The sequence below is a fragment of the Micrasema longulum genome, unplaced genomic scaffold (assembly GCF_059751315.1).
Source record: "Micrasema longulum isolate JH-2025_06_02 unplaced genomic scaffold, ASM5975131v1 h1tg000019l, whole genome shotgun sequence".
Classification (NCBI taxonomy): Eukaryota; Metazoa; Arthropoda; class Insecta; order Trichoptera; family Brachycentridae; genus Micrasema; species Micrasema longulum.
Window position 1 is genome coordinate 28,785 of NW_028277227.1, and position 21,428 is coordinate 50,212.

A 21,428-nucleotide genomic window follows, 5' to 3' on the forward strand; every position below is an offset into this window, starting at 1 on the left:
CTACCAACAAGCGCTGAAAAAAATGTTTTCAACCATGACAACGTACCACTAATGGAATTTAAGTATTAAATTAATAGTTTGTGATTAAAATAGATACATTTTAGAGTTGTTTGTGCGCTTTTTTAATGAATTGGTACGTATGCAGTATTCAGTCGAATACCGAATATTTGAAAAAAATAGCCAAATAGCCCGAATATCGAATAGGAGCCGAATATTCGTGGCATCTTTGGTAATATATATTTTGAAATAAAATTACATAAAAGTCTTTTTCATATAGTTTATAAGACACGCAGTCTAATTTTGTTTTTTTTAAATATTTAATTTTATTGAACTCATTTGGAAGAAAAAAAATGTGAATACATTTCTCGAAAATCAAGATAATGCAATGAGCCCGCTTCACCCTCCATTTGCGTCCTAACTAAATAGAAAATAACTGTACAATATTTTCTGATCCCCTTTTGTATTTCTCCCCCAATAATCCGATACACGTATTTATTGATAACAGTAAATCAAATAACTTATAAATTAATCCCAACTCAGTGGTTGCTTTATGAAATTTATAAACGAATCATTAAATCGCATTCTTAAACCGAATAAAAAACTTTCGCGTACATGTGATAAAACATATATTTTTACGGTTCCGTTTTAGCGCGGGTCCGTATTAAAAGAGAATAAATCAAATCGGGTCGGAAATCGTGCCTCTGGAGAGAGAATAAAAATCGGAAAAATGTAAATTGGTTCGCGAACTATAATTTCGGTCATCGCTATAAAACAGACGCCGAAATCAACGCTAAAAAACGTGTTTTTTTACAAATAATTTTTATCGTACTTTTAATTTTTTTTATTTTTATTTATCCATACTAATACATACATATTACAAAAAAATACAAGAATAACGTGTCCCAAACTTTATCAGTCCAAAGGCTATGTGTTGAGTTGGGATACATTTGACAGGCGCCGTAGAGCAGTTGGGTAAACGGCCAACTTTGAAACTGGCGTCGCGGGTTCGATTCCCGTCAGTTGTTAGAAAAAAATCCAACAAAGTATTTTTCTCAATTGGTCTGGGTGTTGTGGTGTATTATTCATAATTTCCTTTCATATTCTTTCTTGCCCACGTGCTGACAAGCCTCTAGAATAGAAGCTTAGCGGGTTATTCCTTAAGAAAAACATAATCAATTTCTTTTCATGTTCCCAACCGTGTCACCAAAAGTCAAATTCTGCTATTAATAAAATCTTCTAAGAGCAACTTTGGTTTTTATGCCCCAATGTCCAGAATGTGTAGATTAGTCTATTCATCACACGACTTGGAATTTTTTGGGATAGATCTTCCGGCTTTTCGTAGATCTCTTCGCGACTAAACAGTGTGGGATGAAGTTGGATTGGCATGGTTTAGCTCAAAGTTTTAGCTCTTTCGTTTTTTTGAATATATTGTATACAATTATTGTTTTGTCCTTGTTTGTCTTTGCTAAATAGCTTTATGTTCTTTTAGTTCAGTTTCTTGCATTCATGTTTCTTCATGTAACTGTTGTAATTGGCTTAGGCCGTATATATAATAAATAAATAACTAATGAAAAATGGAAGCTCGAACATTATCAAATAATAGCAAAAATGAAATATAATGATATAAACATATATATATTTCAAAGGGCATCTGGAGAACACGCTTAACAGTATATAAATCTATGCAATATCTCGCTGCAGTCTCCTGCAATGGCTCTTCCCTTAGCAAAATCCAGACTTGTACAACACTCCTGGAAAAACAGGCCTTCATTTTTGAAACCTTTATATGTTCATCCAAGACATTGAATACTCTTGGGACCACAAAAAAAGAAATTCCTCTGAGCAAACGTCGTACGTGTTTTTGGAATTAAATCATTCAAGTTACAGGAAAACCTCGTACCAGCATTCTGCTGCTCTACTCTTGTAGCCGCGTGACCAGAAATAATAACTCATAATAAAACAGAGACTGTTATTCTTAGACTGTTATTCTAAGACTGTTATTCTTCACTTTGTCCCTTTATGTACACGCTTACATGATACGTAATCAATAGATGAATCATGTTACAATCGCATTTATATATTTAGATAAGAAATTCTTAAAAATAGAAATATTTTAATAATACATTAATGTTTATATAAATTTCTTCACAATATTTCAATCATGCTTTAAAATTAAAAAGAACAGCAACATATAGTTAAATTATTGATATTTTTTCTACAACATTTATCTAAAGTTATAAATTTATTAAGCTTCATTAATTATCTCACAATATATACATGTATGTCAATAAAAACTTACTTTGTTATATTTTTTCCGAAATTCAAATATAAATATCTAAATTCCCCATTACCTATTGAACACTTAGCCTTGCCCTTAACTTTTGGTTTTTGCCTCAATTATGATTAATGTACATGCTAAAGTTCATAAGATTATTTTTATTTTCTACTTAAGTACTTAGAATTTAATAACTATATAAGGACATTCAATCCATCCAATCATCACATTCGTTTGAAAATATTCTAACAAGGCGAAACAATGGTCACGAAATTTTCGTTATTAATTAATTTTTAAAAAATAAAATAAAGTATTCAGTAGAGTCAAATCAATGTTTTATTTCTAATATTTTAAGTTTAAATATGGAGTTCTACAAAATAAAAAGCAAATCAATCAATAATAGAAACAAATTATTTTTATTTTAATCTTACTAAAATATCAAAATATCTGAGATGAAGTACGTTTTAAAGAAGGTTTTTTTAAGTATTTACAGAGCTTATGACCTGTGTTAAGACTTGATTACTCAGAAATCCGTCTGCAAGAGGGGCTGTGACGTTGTATTACAGCAAAAGACAAGGCATTTTGAAAGAGAGGTATTTAAATACAAAATTTTACCCATGCCTATAAACAGTTTACTGTTTAATAATAAATAAAAATATGACTTCATTATTTTATTAAATACGAGAGATATTTATTGAGTCTTGTATTTTATGTAGACTGTCATCATATCACCGCAACTCAATAGTTGAGTGGCCACTTTACACCCTGTGTTACATTCACCATCAATTTGGTGAAGTTTAAGAGCTTAAACTTTTATTGATGCGGGTAAGATTTAAGCAATACATACTCGGTAATGCCTGAAAATGTTTTTAAATTTCATACTTTTTTTTTTAGCAGTTGGTTTAAAAAACAATATTTTGACTGTGATTGTAACATTTTTTGCAGACGGTTAAATTTGTTGCTTAAAAGATTTGTCTCTCTGTTTCAACGGCTTGAACACACTTTTCCAGATTTAAAGAACTGTTTTTTAAAAGATAATAATACATAATTACAGGTTATAATAGGTGACGGGTCTAGCAATATTATAAAATATTTAGTTTGTAATTCATGTATGAATATCCGTTGTATGTCTTACTTCGTTAATAAAATACATAAATAATGTTTTGAGAGTTTCAACATTTTTGTAGACAAGGACTGGATTTCACTTCCTAGGGAGCTGTGAATATTAACATATTACAACAGAGATGAAGAACGTTTTAGAGATTGAAAATTGTTTTCAAACGTTGCTTAGTATGTTGGTGAAATAATGCAATCAGATGAATCTCAACCGCATCAATTAAGGTTCCAGCTCTTCAACCTCACAATTATCAATAGATGTATCAATTGAAAGAATACGGATATTCAAATAAAGGCAAAATGGTAAATTTATATAGAACGCTCAAACCTTTTGATAAACCACTTAATTTTTTAAATTTAAAATTGGAACACTGAAGTCTTCCTCAGAACAGGTTTCTCTCGTAAGGAAGACTCTTGCATTACTTTTGTAATATTTTTTTTTAATTTACCCTGTAGATGCCTAGATTTCTATATTCCTTTCTCCAAAACGTTCTACATCTTTGTTATAACATGTTAGTTTACTTTACGATTGTCTATGCCAAATAAAAAAATCGTACGATTTTTTCATAAATTTTTTTTGAGGTCAAAAGAGGAAAAAACAGATAAAATCTATTCGGCGAAATATTCGTAAAGGTAAAACGATAAAACGCATAAATCATCGTTCCATAAACTTCCGATTTCGTTCAATGTGAATATAATTTTTCTCACTAATAATCATTGCACCGTGATTTTCATGGAACTACAAAAAACTACAACCATTCATTGTATATTTGTTATTTTTTTGCATCCGAGTATATCTAATAGTTTGCCTATAAATATAATTAGCTTTTTTTTTAGCACATTTCAGGTTATTTATCTTACATTCTATGTTTTGATCATAACAGATTATACTGCAGTCGATTTTTACGTCCATACTTTCCTCTATCTAATAAAACCTATCAATTTCAACAAATTAAATATAATCTGTAAAGCAAAAACATTATCACAATGCATGTTTAATCTTAATTACACATTGGAAACTGTTTTGACAGTTCGAACTAATAACTCATTCTATGCTTTCGAGGACGACATGCGTCTGTTCATAACAGTCACGAATGCAATTTTTAAAATGTGCCCGTTTATGTACCTCGCGGCGCTACCGTTTGCAGGTAGAAATAATATTATTAATATTTACCGTGAAATAAAACATGTTCGCTGTAATAGTGTGAACTGCCTGATAATGTATAAAAGGAAATATATTATTTCATGTTGTAAACTATTATTACTAAATATTATCATTTTTAACTTATACATTAAGCAAACAATCATGAATTTACATTTAAAGACCAATATTATTTGTAAAATGAGCTCAGAAACTTATATGTTGAAAATATTACTTATTACTTTTTTTATATTTTATATGGTAATGGAATTTACTAATATTGGTATACTACAATCTGTTCTCAGGGTGATTAAAACTATATATATATTAAAACATCACGCTTTATTTATGTCTGGCAGAACTTTTAATCTCATTTTTGAATTTATTAATAAGCAATTAAAATTAGAAAAAACTAACATGTCATATTTATGTACAAAACTTGTTATAAAAAACTGTATAGTATTTCAGCTGATGTTTACTATATTAACTATTTTTGCATACTATAAATTATATCAGTTTCACTACTTCATTATACTTATGCAACTTACTATTCACAGTACATTTTTAATTATGGTTATACAGACGATGACTGGTGTTTCACTGCCTCTAATTTATTCATATCTCTGTACTTATTATTTATTTGTTTCTAAAACCATCACACTTAAATTTGAAATTGTGAGATTAATATTTTTTAAATTTGAATGTTTACTGATTGCAACCAAATTTCATATTTACAGATGCTTTTATTCTACAATTATGCTAAATAATGATTATTTGTATTTATTATGCTATATTTTTTCATTTTTTGAGGCTTTAATTCAAGCAAATATCTTTAAATATATTTTATTAAGATTTTATTCATTGATTTCGTCTGGTCGGTCTGAGTGGTACAAACACAAGTTACGTCAAAAAATTTTTTTTTGCGAATCCATTAAACAACTTACCCACTGTATATCTTATATATGTTTTCTAAAAATAGAGACTTCTTACATTTTACCTTCTATTAAAAAAATCATAATATGTATTAATAGCGATATAATTTGGTGCTTTGCCCTGTCATGCCTTTGATATTCTATCAAAACTGTAGAGGCCTTCGAAGCAAGGTCGAAACATTTTTCCATAACATATTACTAAATAATATTTATTCTATATACGGCATAACCGAGACTTGGCTCCATGATAATATCTTTGATGGCGAACTAGCTCCAATATTGAACTTCAGTATTTTCCGGGCCGATAGACCTTACCACGAAAGTAACGTATCCCGCGGAGGCGGGGTGATGATTATCTGCCGAAAGGAGCTTGAAGCTCGCGCTCGCGAAGATTTGGCATGCACAGCGGAGTGCGTATGGATAACTATTCCTGCCGGCAAATTAATCTTAAACCAAAATGTTCACATAGCGTGTGTCTATTTACCTCAAGGACGCAATTACAACACAGCGGTAAATTCTTTTTCATCATTATTAAGTTCGGTCCGTGACCAATGTCCCGGTGACGCTGTAATAGTGATGGGTGATTTCAATATGCCAAACATCACCTGGATTATTGGACAACATAACAATTCTCTTATACCGCACTCCGTAAGTCATCACACTGACGCTGCATTTATAGATACCCTATACTACACTGGACTTTTACAATATAATAACATTTTGAATCTCAACGGTAAAATACTTGATTTGGTTATTAGTAATATTGAATGCCAAATACTGCACAGTGATTCACCTTTAGTAAAGGAAGACTCCCATCACCCTGCATTAAAGATCACACTTCTGGTAGAACCGGTAAATAGCTCTCTTTTTGGTGCTCAAAGGGAAGTTTTACTATTTCGATACGGTGATTACAATCAAATTAACAATTTTTTGACAAATATAAATTGGACGATTCTAAGTGAGATCGAAGATATTGACTCTGCCATAAAATATTTCTATGGCAGTATCAATAAAGCCATTTCTACATATGTTCCGAAAAAGTTATTTAATCCAAAAAAATATCCGAAGTGGTACAACTCCTCTTTGATAAAAATCATAAAAGAAAAGAAAAAAATACATAAAAAATGGATAAAATATGGTAATCCACGTGACTATTCTGAATTTTCACTACTTCGATCAAGACAAAAGAAAGTTCAAAAAGACTGCTACAAATGTTATATCAACACTATTGAACGTGAAATACCACAAAATCCTAAAAAACTATGGTCTTACATTAAACATCAGAATAAAGGATCAAATACTCCACAAACCATATGCTTTGAAAATGAAGTTGTGTCAGGGGGAGAAAACGTATGCAATCTCTTCCTGAAATACTTTAATTCTATTTATTCATCACCAACCACAGCTTCAATTACATTCACAGAAGAAGAAAATACCACAGATCAATGGGCTTCTGATAATATAGGTTCTATAATTTTAAACAAGGTAGAAGTTTTTAAATATTTAATTAAGCTCGATGTAAACAAAGGTGCAGGCAGCGATGGGATTCCACCTTTATTCGTTGTACGCTGTGCGCAATCTCTAGTGACTCCGCTGACTTTACTTTTTAACAGATCACTTAAAGAAGGAATTTTCCCTCAAAAGTTTAAGGAAGCACTTGTCATTCCAATACATAAGTCGGGAGCAAAAAATTTAGCTAAAAACTATCGCCCAATATCAATTTTGTCGGTATTTAGTAAACTTTTTGAAAAAATAATATACGATCGCATATATCCCCTTATTTTAAAATATATTCCAAATCAACAGCACGGTTTTCTAAAACAACGGTCAGTTTTATCGAATCTTACAATTTTCACAGACTTTGCTATGCAAAACTTGCGTAGTAACAATCAGACAGATGTCATATACACCGACTATTCCAAAGCATTTGACAGGGTAAATCATCAAATTTTAATTAATAAATTACGGTGCATGGGTATCCATGGGGATTTACTCAAATGGTTTACATCATACCTAGAAAAAAGGTTACAGAGTGTAACAATTGAAGGCTATAATTCACACTTTGTAACTATACCTTCTGGTGTACCACAGGGTTCTCACCTGGGCCCTCTACTATTTAACGCATATACTTATGATATAAACAAATGCTTTAAATATTGTAAATTCATATCCTTTGCTGATGACATGAAAGTTTACGCCTGCATTAAATCTCACACTGACTGTGCAAAAATGCAAGAAGATCTCGACAGACTTTTTCAGTATTGTAATCAAAATTTACTGGAATTAAATATTAGTAAATGTCATTCATTTTGTATTTCGCGCAAACAAACAACAATCAGCTTTCCTTACTCTTTTAATAATACCCCGATCTCTATAACAGATAGTCAAATTCGCGACTTAGGTGTTATTATTGACTCAAAACTTATGTTTAATATTCATATTGAATCAGTCCTAAAAAAAGCATATAAAATGGTTGGACTTATTATGCGAGTATCAAAACCTTTTAAACATGCGGAGACATATGAAAAACTCTACAAAACATTTGTTCGTCCCCAGGTAGAATACTGTACTCCTATTTGGTCACCTTACTATAATGTAAGTATTAATAGACTAGAAAGGGTCCAACAAAAATTTTTTAAGCAGGTCGACTACCGGTTAAACATTAACCTTTCTAATCATGCTGAAAGTATGCAGTACCATGGAATAAACTCTCTTAAAAATCGAAGAATAATGTTGGACCAGTTATTTTTATTCAAATTAATTAATAACAAAATTGATTCTCCTAACCTACTAGAAAGACTTCCATTCCGTGTGCCATCTAGACCGACAAGACAAAATCTTTTGTTTTACACTGAAAACGCGTCAACAAACTATTTTAAACAATCTACAATACCTAGAATATGCGACCAGTATAACAATATATTTACCGAGGCTGATATTTTTTGTGACAATGTATGTAAATTTAGGTCAAAAATTATTGAAATTATGAGAGAAGCAGACATTTAACATTATTATTTTATAAATATTTTTTCATTTCTTTACTTTTACATTTATTATATTGAACATAATTAAAATTATTGTATTAAGTGTAAACAATTTTTTTGGTGTGTGCATGAGTTTCTTACTCTAATATACAAAGAAATTGGCAATATATGTGTACATACTGTTTGTTTACCTAGTAAAATAAATAAATAAAATAAATAAATAAACCTCACTCTCCGGAGGATACAAAAACGCATTATTACAGTTTACAAATAGTATTTTTTTCATTTTCTAAGAAACGTCCCGCCTAATATCTATATTTATTTTTTTATTTTATTGAATTGGGAAAAAAACAACAGTTTCCACATACAAAACACATAGAAAATAAAAGTACAAGGCACACAATTTTTCGAAAATTCGATAAATATTTTCCACAGGAATATAAGATAATAATAAGGAACAATAAGGACAGGTCTCAGCAAAATGTCGGTGCGAGGTTTTCCCAGAGCATCAATTATGTCATATCCAAAACCCCTTACGATCTTTGCTCAGAGACATCTCTCATTTATCGCACAGAGAGTGTTCAATATTTTGGAAGAGCGTATTAAGCTCTCAAGGACAAAACCTATTTTCAAGAAAGTAGTTAAGGACTGGATTTTCCTTAGTAGGAGAGATTTGAGTAGGAAGCTCCTTGATGATTTTCCGAATGTTTGAGTTTACTGTTTACCAGATTGATGTGACATATATATTTACGTATTAAAAAAAAATGTGTTTCTGATCCTATATTTGTGATGATATACTCATGTGTCTGTGTCAACTTATTGCTAGTCCCATCTCAACACAGTACTTTTAGTCTTATGAAATTGAGACTCATGTCTCAAATAATGTAGAATAAACTTTTGTATGTAAATAAATAATTAAGTACATCATAGGTACGGTACGGTACATTGTTTAATAATCGAGCAAAGTTAATTAAAAAACTGTGAACAATTTTAAGAATTCTGTAATAATATTTTAATAAAATACGTAGATATAAATATATATCAATCTGCCCATATCAAGTAGATGTTAATAAGCATATGATAAAAAAATAATTAATTAATTAAAATATTTGAGTTTCTCCAAATGCTTGTAGACAAAAGACTGGATTTAACCCCCTCGGGAGTCATTAAGATTAACAAATTACAACGGTGATGGATAATACCTTTAAGTAGGGAATATGAAAGTCTAGGCATTTACAGGGCTTACGACTTGTCATTGGCCGGTTTAAGTGGCCACTTTACACACTGTTTGATATTCACTATTCTGCCCATATTTGAATATCTTTATTTCTTCAATTCTTTTATCTGTAGATGTTTGTGAAGTTAAAGATCTGAAGCATTTATTTATGCGGGTGAGATTCATCTAATTGAATTATTTCACCTACATCTAGGCAAACCGTGAAAATCTTATTTTATCCATTTCTATACTTCTTCATAGACCAGTAACCCAATCGCAAATAACTATCGACCTGCTTAAAAACATGCTAAGCATTTGAGCGATCACAATGAACAATAATAAACATGTTTAAGTTATCGCAGTCATAAGTCAACGCGTGTGTAATCTCTAAGTCAACGCTCGTGTCGGTTTGTTTTTTGTTTTCCTCGTAAATAAATATAGTTCATTGGCAAAAAATCGGCGTTAACTATAAAAAATAATAATACAATAAACTTCATTTGAAAATTAGTAAGAAGTATCTCAACAAAAAAGTAAAAATTAAACTACAATTACTATGGCGACTGCTTTTCTTGACATTTGGCTAGGCAACCGCCGGCTAAACGCAATAAATATCACAATAAATAATAAACAAACAAAAATAGCAGTTTTGGAATATTTTACATATATACACCGGTAAAGTTCAAATATGTGATTACGCAGTAGGATTATACGTTGCGAAACGTAAATATTTTGACATTGAATATTAGGTGTTCACGGATGTTCCATTGTGATCGCGAATACGATAAACAACCATGGTGAGAAATTTTTATCACGTCGCTTATAAGCAATTTGATAGTTATTTGTGAATGAGCTACAGGTGGATTTATCAACAATAATAGACTAGACCTAGACTTCTATACTACCTTCTCTAAAATGTTCTTCATCTATGTTGTAATACGTTTATATAAAGAACTCTCCGGGGAGTTGAATCCAGTCCTTGTCTACAAACTCAAAATATTGTTGATAAAAATATATGTTTGTGTATAATACTAGTTTAAAAAACAAAATTCAGATCAGGGGTTTTAGTCTCTCGATTGAAGTAAAAAGTGGCTTCGCATTAATAAATGTTCTCGATTGTTCGGCAGTTTGAGTATTGTCTACTTTTATTTATTATCCAATATTTGCTCCGGATACTAATTTATTTGATGTTAAGGGTAAAAGCGAACATACCACAACCCTAGTGATGTATGATAACATTAGCGTTAGGTGAAGCTGATATGGAAAGGTGCTTTATGATTTAAAAACTTTTATTAGTCATTAATTGAGCAGATACCTACGGATACTGTTGCCGATCAATCAAATTTGGATGGTTATTGATTTTGGTAACTTTGATTACCTAACGGATTATGATGAAATATTTAATATTTTTTCTCTTCTTTGCTACTTTATCATCTTCATATCCGCATCCAATGGTAAAAAAGGCACTGCATTTATTATCATTTCCCTTACCGCGACAGTGGTATATAGGGCACTGTATTGATTAACTAAATACAGCGAATTTTGATCATATGAAACATAATGGCACCGTGGCGCAGTTGGTTAGACGGCCAACCTTAAAACTGGCGTCGCGAGTTCGATTCCCTCTAGTTGCAAGAAAAAAATCCAAAAAATTCTCAATTGGGCTGGGTCTTATGGTGTATTTATCATTATCTTCTGTCATATCTCCTCTACCCCACCTGCTGACAAGCCCAAAAATAGAGGCTTAGCGGGTTATTCCTTAAAAAAAAAAAGGTTCGGTGGTCATATTTTTACTTCAGGTGCCAGTCCTGGGGTAGTGAAATATTGCAGTTTGAACACGTTTAAAATTAACATTTTACATCCACCTTACCAGGATTTAAACCCAGGACCTCAAAAATGGCAGGCGACTGCGCCAAATACTAACAAGGCGGACTTACCTCGACTCGATTTTCTGATTCAGGATTTTTACCTGAGAACAGCCATCGAGTCAACGACAGCCAACAGCCGTCCAGGGCTTTGGTTCAATTACACACATCATCATCATTCCATATTTGTTCCCTAGTTGGAGCATATGGTGTTCATTAAGAGACTCCAGGCATCTCAGTCGGCGGCCAGCTACGCGTCCTCCCAAGTCAGGTGCGTGTTCCGTAGTTCTGACATAAACTGCCGACGAATAGTCAGCAGCGGACGTCTTAAAGATCTCGAGAGCCTGATGCCTTGTAATGTAGGCAAGCATGGTTAAGGTTCTTACGAGGCATCTGCATTACATGGCCCAGCCAACCGTATCACCTTCGCTTGATGACAGTTGTCACCGGAGTTTGCTTCGTCCGTTCTCTTCTTACTTCATTCCTCACAAAGTTAAACCACCGCACACCCAAGATCCTTCTGAGACATCTGTTCTCAAAACTCAGTATTTTTCAACCTAGTCAAGTGCCACGATTTGTTTCCGTAGAAGCAAATGGGTGTTGTTCAGGCGTTATATAGACAGCATTTAGTTTTTACTGGGAAAATTAAAATCTTTTATAATTAATCTATTTTTCACACATAACTTTTTTCTTCACTCGTCTGGATAGTCTGGCCACACCATTTGTGTATCAAATACAGAAAACTTTGATCATGTCTTTTTGAAGTAAGATAACCAATCTTCCGCTTCAAGTATCAAGAGTAGCAAAAAAACGATCGATCCACCTTCCAGAAATAAAAGAATCAAGTTCAAATGTTTAATATAATTGGAACTTAAATTAGTTATCGCTGTTTCCTGACAGATCATGTTATTTAAGTATTTTTACATCGGGAAATACTACAGCCAACTTCATCGCCATAAAGTTTGAAATACCAGTATTTGCTGTTCTGCCGAAGCGAAAATAACGTATTTTTCCATAGCGTTATTTTCTATAGTTTGTGCCAAAAAAATGTTTTTGTGGGAAATTTTACATCATCACTTTTTTCAAAAAGAATCTGCAGTTGAAGCACAAATAATTCTCAAAGAGACTAACAGTAACCATGCTCTGTCGGAACATCACCGAACATCATCATCATCATCACTTTTGCTCCACACCATGATCAGCTGGATGTAGAGCATTGTGAGCTTCCCAAACCCAACGTAACTATCACGGGAGATTGCTATCGAATACAATTGACGCGCTTAAGCCAAGCATTAAAGAACAAACGGTCGCAGTACGAGGAGAGACAGGACAAAGTAATTTTGCAGCATGACAACGCTCGGCCACATGTTGCAAGACCCTCAATTGAAAAGTCCTACCCTGAATTGCTCCTTCCGATTACCACTTGTTCCAAACGATGACACATGGTCAAACTGATAAGCACTTCCATTCTTATGAAGATGCCAAAAAATGACTCAATTCGCGGATAGCTTCAAATTTTATCCAGGAAAGTCATCTTTTCGAGATGGTATTTGTACGCTGCCATGATGGAAAAAAATTATCGCTAGCTATGGACGATATTTTCAATGACGCGTTCCTTACAACGTTTTTTTCATAAAGCATTAATTTTCACGAAAAAACGGTGAAAACTTATTTAAGCCCGGGGTTCGAACCATCAGTAGGGTCGCAGTGAGTCATATCTCACTAGAGAGGTGATTCTATTAAATGCGGAAAATGCTCACTTGCATTCCACCGGAAATACTACTGGCTAGTTTAACTCGTTAGCGTCCGCATCGCAAACTTTGGGCAATGGGATCACACTCATAACGGTATGATGAAAGGAAAGTTTCTGGCGCCTCCAAACCAGAACCAACCATCTAAGAAAATGTAACCCCGACAGAAAAACCCACCACTCTGGTCATCTTTTTTTTAAAATCACAATGGAAAGTACATCCAACAAGCAATTGTCCTGGCCTCGGAGAAGCGCAGGACCGAGATGCTTTTGCTGTAGTGATCGCCAACGTCGGCGTCGGGAGGATCTGATGAGGTACCGCAAGAAGACTAATATCTTAATCATTTTTACGGTTTGTGAAAATACCCTATTGTAAAGTAGCAGTTATAGTGGAAACTTATATATTATTAAGGCTAAGCTATGTTTACGTAAGCTAAGCCACGAGACAAGCAAGTGTTCGCAGTAAGCATAAAAGCTCATTATTAATGTTGCGGCTAAGGCATTAAAGGGTCATATTATATGCGGGTGCTCTATCAGGTAACAGGAAATAAACAAGAGATTTAAGATTTACCCTTTAATACTTGAAATACCGAAAAGGAAGTGCTTGAGGTATTTGATTACACGGAAGAACAAGTAAAACGTCGCGGCATCAAATTTTAAAATAAAACATTACTGGCATTAATGTATTTAATCTTCTAAAAAGGGTTAAGAAAATATGCGGTCGAATAGCAGTTTGATGGATAAGTATTGAATATTTTACCTAACTATAATAATAAAAATATGTTTATAGTTTTATCCCACTTTTATTTATAATTTTTTACCAGTGACCGGATTTCATCGTGACCGACATCATCAGACTGGTGGAAAACTAAATTAAATTATTAAAGCAAGCCTTGCTTGTCCTTGTAAATAACATAAAAGTTTGTTTAGTCTCCCACCGATCTGACGATGTCGGTAACAATGAAACCCGGTCACTGGTAAAATTTTATAAATTAAAGTGGAATAAAACTACATACGTATTTTTATTATTATAATTAAAATGCAGCTCCACCAAGAAATGTCAGTAAGAAAACTCCATTTTAGTTAATGTTAATAAATATTTGTATATAACCAGTTACTGACTTTTATATGTCTACCAGGTTTAGACGTACCTGTCTCTTAATCAGGATACCAATTAAACTAATATGCAAAACCCACTATACACCTTCACTATGGTTGTTGCACAAAAATATTAAACCAACACGACATCATTTTTAGAAAATCTCCATCTTAGAACAGGCTGTGCCATGTAAGATGGAGACTATCATAAACAGAGAACACTCCGTTTTCATTTTACATTAATTGGTTTTATATAGATTCCCTGTCACTAAGTATGTTTATTATTTTTTGCAATAAATTTGTAAATAAATAAATAAATAAGAAAGTGGCAACAGATAGGGAAAACATTTTTGAGTAGGAAATACAAATAAATAAATATAAAGTCTAGACATTAGACCTGTTTTTAGATCTTAACAACTCCCTAGGGAGGATATTCAGCCTGTATACAAACATTTAGACATACTCAAAACATTGATGATATTTTTATTTTAGATTATATAACCTTGCCAAAAGGCGATCCACAAAATAACGAGACGGAATCCCCACTTGATTTCCATTTACAGGATCTTTGTCTGAAAGTTATAGTGGCCATTGAAACTAAATCGTTCGGGGTTCTGGATATTTTTCACATACAGAACTTTATAATTTATCCGACTGAACAAAGAATGACATAATATTGGAGTTTATTTTTTTATGTTACTTAACTTTAACATTACTAATGAGAAATAACGACGAAAACGTTTTTTTTTATTAGTAAAAATAAAACCCAGGTACATACTTAACTTAGATATAAATTTTCGATCGACAATCAATTTGAATATTTTTTACAAATCCTTTCTTTTCCTTTTAGGATTTACTGTCCAAAAATAGAATTGTCTACCTTCTTTTATAGTACATCGACCAAACTTCCTAAATTTCTATAGGGATGTTTTATTGTAGTCGAGTATCTCATCCTCGATTACAATAAGAAGAAACCACATTTACCGATTCTTGCCGGTATACGACGTATCGAAATACCTTGCAAAGGGGCATTCCATCGAGACTGGTGGGACACTTTAATTCCAGAATTTGACGCGCTTTGAGTTAAAACTATTTTAATTCGTACAATAGCAAAATCATTTTTAAAGCTAGATGAGTAATCATTTTATTTTACTGTTTTTTAAAAAAGTCAACCAGTCCATTTTTTTGATAGCCGGGTTCTTATTATTTACTAAAATATTTTAATTTTTGGACCATTTCCAAAGTCTTAAATAACTTGTGCTGGAAAAATGGAAATCGAGTTGTGGTAGAATGAAATTTAAACCTAGGATATTTGCCCAGTGAGTCCACAATACTACCAAGGAACCACAACACAACAAAACCCAACATATTATCTGTAATTATTATTTTAATGAATGTGGCTGGTGGAACACTGGGATATTCCACCTTCTTCTACCTTTGTGCCTTTAAAAATGAATTTATCCCAAATTCAACAATGTTTTGAGTATGTTAAAATGCTTACAGACTGGCTGGATTTTTTTCCTAGGGAGTTGTTCATTCAATTTGTTGCAAAAGAGAAGGAAAACATTTTTGAGAAGGGAATTTGGGAGTCTAGGCATTTACAGGGCTTATGACCTGTCATTGACTGGTTTAAGTGGCCACTTTACACACTCTGTGTAACATTCACCATTCTGCCTATGTTTGAAAATCCACATTTCCTCAACTCTTCCATCTGTTGACTTTTGTGAAGTAAAAGAGCTGAAACCTTTATCAAGTGAGTGAGATTCATCCGGCTGAACCAATTCATCTACTAGGCAACGCCTGAAAACATTTTTCAATTTTTTTGTACTTCTTTTTTTACCAGGTAGTTAATGCCTATACTCTCATATTTCCTTATCAAAAATGTTTTCACTCTCTGTTGCAACAAAAACGAAATTTGAACAACTCCCTAGGGAGAAAATCCTGCCAGTCTGCAAGCATTTGGACATACTCAAAACATTGTTGAATGAACAATGGAATCCCAATTTATGGAATAAAAAAGCTACCTGTAACACGGCAAAAAATTGAAAATAATTTAAGTTAACATATCATTGATTAAAATAGTAATTTTTTATTTATTTATATTGTTAACAACTTTCAAAAAAATGCGCACAAACTTTTGAACTCACCTAAAAGTAATCGTGTGTGAAGTAATGGTTTTCATAGACAAAGAAGTCATCAGTTATTTTTTTTTTTAAATATTTTTGCATGGGTTTATTAAAAGAAAACGTTTAGTTATGTTATTATTGAATTAGAGGTCCTAAATATAAATTAAAAATTTACGTAAATTTTCCGTATTATGTGGAATGCCCCTTAACTTGAATTTTCTGAGGAAAAAAAAAATTTAAGCTTGAAATTTTAATAGTTACATGATTGTATACAATATACTCCCACAAGATATTTTGTAAATGATATGCTCCCAAAAGATATATTATGCTCAGCCTAAAACAAATTTAAAATTCATACAAAAGAGTGGCTTTTAAAAATTGGAAGGAGCCAGTTGAAGAAGCAATTAAGAGTTTGTGTGTGATTCATATTTTTTTTGTCAGTGTGCCGTATTTTCCAAAAAATAATTATGTCAAATTTCATATATTATTATATTTCACCGGATTATAATATTTTTCTATCAGTTTTTACCTTTTTGGGCTTTTTCCTGCATACTTTTTTTTTCAGTTTCATGGACTTCGACAGTTTATAGTTTTAAATATTATTTAATCTTTTATAAGATTTCCATATTGAAATTATCTCTAAGCATTACTTAGACTAAATGTGCTGTTTCATAAATAAATGCTGCCTACCTTAGAACAGGCATTGGCCATACCTAGTGAGGGTAGACAGTATCTAACATGTTTGCTAATAATTTAATTTAACATAGTTGAACAACATCTAATTTTACTGCATTGTACCCTTTTTAACAGTTTTTCCAACGGGACTTATTGTATTACCTACTATTATTTATTTATTTATGTATTTCACAGTTTTAAAATGTACAGAGTTTCTTTGTTTCAGGTCCCGACAAGCTAGGAAATTCCTGTGTTTAGGAAGGACCTTATTTTTTACATGTGTTTTTTTTTATTTATTATTTAATTAAATGATGCTAAATAAATTCTAAGAATAATAATAACATACGAAAAAATCAATATAAATATAAATTAGAAAACATGCAAGTAATAATAATAAAAATTGAATCATAATAATAAATTAGAAACTATGGCATTAATAGTAAAGAAATGAGACATAATTATTATAAAATAGAAAACATACCGATAATAATAAAATTTGAAGCATAAATACACATAATAAAATATAACATTAGTAATAAAGAAATTAAACAAAAATATAAATTGGAAAACATACCGATAATAATAAAAATTAAAGCATAAATACACATTATAAAATATATTATTAGTAATAAAGAAATTAAACAAAAATATAAATTGGAAAACATATTGATAAAAATAAAAATTGAAGCATAAGTATAAATTTGAAAATATATCGTTAGTAATTAAAAATTGAAGAACCAAAAATAAATTACAGTATAAACCATTTACAATTAGAAAATTAAAGAAACGTGTAAATACTAGTATTAATAATAAAAATAAAATAAACGTAAATTAATAAACATAAAAAGTAAAAATAAAATACACATAAAAACAATAAGGAGATATTTTGTCAAGCAACACAATTTTTTGTCGTGAAGTTATAAACGTTCAATTTTGTCACTGAGCTGAATTAAACTGAACTCACTTGATAAATATTAGGTACTAAGAGGGGAAACATAAAATAAAATATAAGTGGTAATAAATATTCTAATTTTGAGATCAATTGCTATACCGACGTCCATCGGTAAATTTGTCTTCCCATTGTAATTGGGAGACTGGTTTATCTACGTTTTATTTATGTTTTCATAAAACCAATGTTTATTTAACTTAAACCTGTCATCGACAAGTTTTAGAAGCATGCCTCGCAAAAATACTTTTTCTCAAAAAAGTTTTGCAAAAAATATATAGTTTTTACTAAAAAGGCATTTAACTCTTGAAAAGCTGTCTATAAAAAGTAAATATTTATTGCACAGCGATCTTAAAAGCTTAAAAGCACTAATCACTTCTATTATAATTGCGTCATTTCAGAAGCTTTGCGCCCATTTCGCTGAAATATAAAATAATTAATGCTAAAAATTCCGTTGAAAATTACTCCTAAAGCCTTAAATTTAAATACAAATAAAAATATACTTATTATTTATTTATATACCTATGTAAGTACATTTCAATATTTTAAATTGTTATTGTTTCTTCTTGTTTTTCTCGTGTTATTCTTACTTTTGACTTAATTAATATACTTTTGTTACACTGCTGTACTTGAATTTATTGTTAATAAATGCAAAAAAACCCGTTGGGCGTATAAATAAATAATATGACGGTAGACGGAGAATATTGAGAACTTGTAACACGAAAACAAAACGATTAGCCTTACGCTTCATATACCCATCCAGGAACATATAATATTTAAGTGAAAAAATCATTTCAGATGGATGAAATCAGATAAATCGGGTTGTGAACCCGTGGCTAGTGATGCAGTCTTACGGATCAGAGCTCCAAGATTCGAACCCTACAATACTACAATTTTATTCTCAGTTTCTAAAAATTATTTGTAATTCGCTAAAATGACTCCAAAATTTAAATATTTGGGTAGCTATCGAAGTACACTGCAAGTGGTGCACTATTCGAGTGCCCTATGAAATTTTAGGTGGGTGTGAATAAATAATTATGGTAATAAAAGAGTATTGGGATTGTTAAAAAAAACATACCAAATTTCAGAATCAGACAATTTTAAAACTGTGAAGCAAGATGCGAATTTGTCAGCTCGCGATAATTTGGCAAATTGGACAACACTCAAATTTGGATTCGGAACACCTCTGTCATTTTGACGTTTGCGCGCGTTACTGTTTGTCTATGGTAATCGCGAGGGGGCGTCGCAAGAAACGGGCGGACAACGAAACGACCTCACCCCATAACCGACACAATCGCACTAACTGGGAGGTAGCAGCGCCTGCGCTACGACCATGCAATAGGACGAAGTATGAAATAGCATGTTATACAACGTCATTTGAAAATCAAAGAAAACGTTTATTCCAAAATATTTTAAATTTCAGTGTCTCAAAACCTACTTGAAACTATTTTTTTATTACACATACTGCAAATGAATTTTGAAGGTTTCTTCTTTTCAATGTCATATATGGAGACGGAGGTTACGCGTTGAACAGAACTTTCTAAAAAATCCCGCCTTTAGTTTATGAAATTTTCGATCACATTGTGACATAATTGTAAATGAATTTCGTCAACAACTCATCGAATTTCCGTTTTGAGCTCCGGAATAGGAAAACATCACATACTACGATTACCTATAAAAATACATGAAATGGATTTAGAATAATTAATTCTGTTTTCAAAATCAATATATATATATAAATATATATATATATTTATTTTCACTAGCCCCCTTAGTTAGACCCTGTGCATTGTAATAAAACAATAAATATTTTTTATAACATAGAATATCCTCTTAAAATACACCGCCAACACGTGTTTCGATCATTTGTCTCACTCTGTTCTATTGCAATATTGCGTATTGTATTTTTTTCAACTTATTTTTAAATGTACCTACACGTAAGATAATATTTAGTTTTATATAAATAATCCATACACTGTATAATATTCACCAGTCTAAAGATGCTTATTTGAGGGTGAAAGCGCTAATTGGTCAAAATAAATATGTGGAAGTGTACCAAGTATTTTTTAAATTAATAACTTATATGGAAATATAAGTTATTACATCATTACAATATATATATATTGTAGAGAAATGTTTTCCTACATAAATGTAAAAAACATTTTCATTCATGAATTTGTTCTACTCAGATTTCAATGGTAGGAACAAATAAATATGAATCGTGACCTATTAGGGGCATGGCCAATGAAATGACCTTTCTTGTGGGAATTCAAAATTACAAATTTTACGTATTTTTTGTGATACTAATAATTATTAGCAAAATTTTATTTTTACTGGACATTATTTCATAGTCCTTTATTACTTTAAAAATGAAAAAAAAAAGATATTTCCCCATTGTCTATGGATTTTTTGCCTAAACTTTTGCCCTCATCACAAACCCCTCCACCTCACTAAAAAAATTGAGAAAAAATACGTATTTGACAAACAAAGCGATACGCACCGGACGCGGATAAGGAAAGCGGCTGTGAGAGTCAGGAGCTTATGGAACGGATGCTAGTCCGATCAAATAATGATTTACTTAATTTACAAATTGTAAAACTTCCGCAAACCCCTACTTTTCCTCGACAAAAAAATTGCAATAAAAATGTATTAGATCAACGAAGCGATACGCACCAGACGCAAACAAGGGAAGCGGCTAGGTAGGAGAGGGGTAGGGGTTTATGGAGGGACTGTTTGTATGAGAATTTTAAGGATTGACTTCATTTTGAGATGGCTTTTTTTTTTCAATACTTTTTGGAAAAAAATTATAACAATTTTTTTAAAGCTGACCTACCGTGAGGAATGTTCCTCTAAAGTTTTGCTGTCTGGCCTTGAAAATTTGTGTATATGTGACAATATTTTTAGGTGGTTCTGAGCTAAAATATGAAACTAATTATTCGAAGATGGCGCGTTTATAATTTTTTATTGAAATGCCATTTTTACGTTTATTTTTAATGGAAATTTTACAAAACTTGGTGTGCGATATCAATATAATTTAGAACCCTGATAAAAACGCAATCTATGAATTTGTTTCGTATTTGCGTTTAGAATCCCCTTGATCGATCATTTGTAAATGAATATAGAAAATAAGCCATACAAAACACAAAGCGTAAGCATATACATACATCACGCTAATTGCTTCTTTTTATTTATAATAATTTCAAACATTAATTACTTCCTAAAACTCCTGCAACAAGTTAACAATAAAGGCAGTAATATGAATAATATAGAATAATAGAAATTCACAAAAAAAGAAATTCTGAGAACA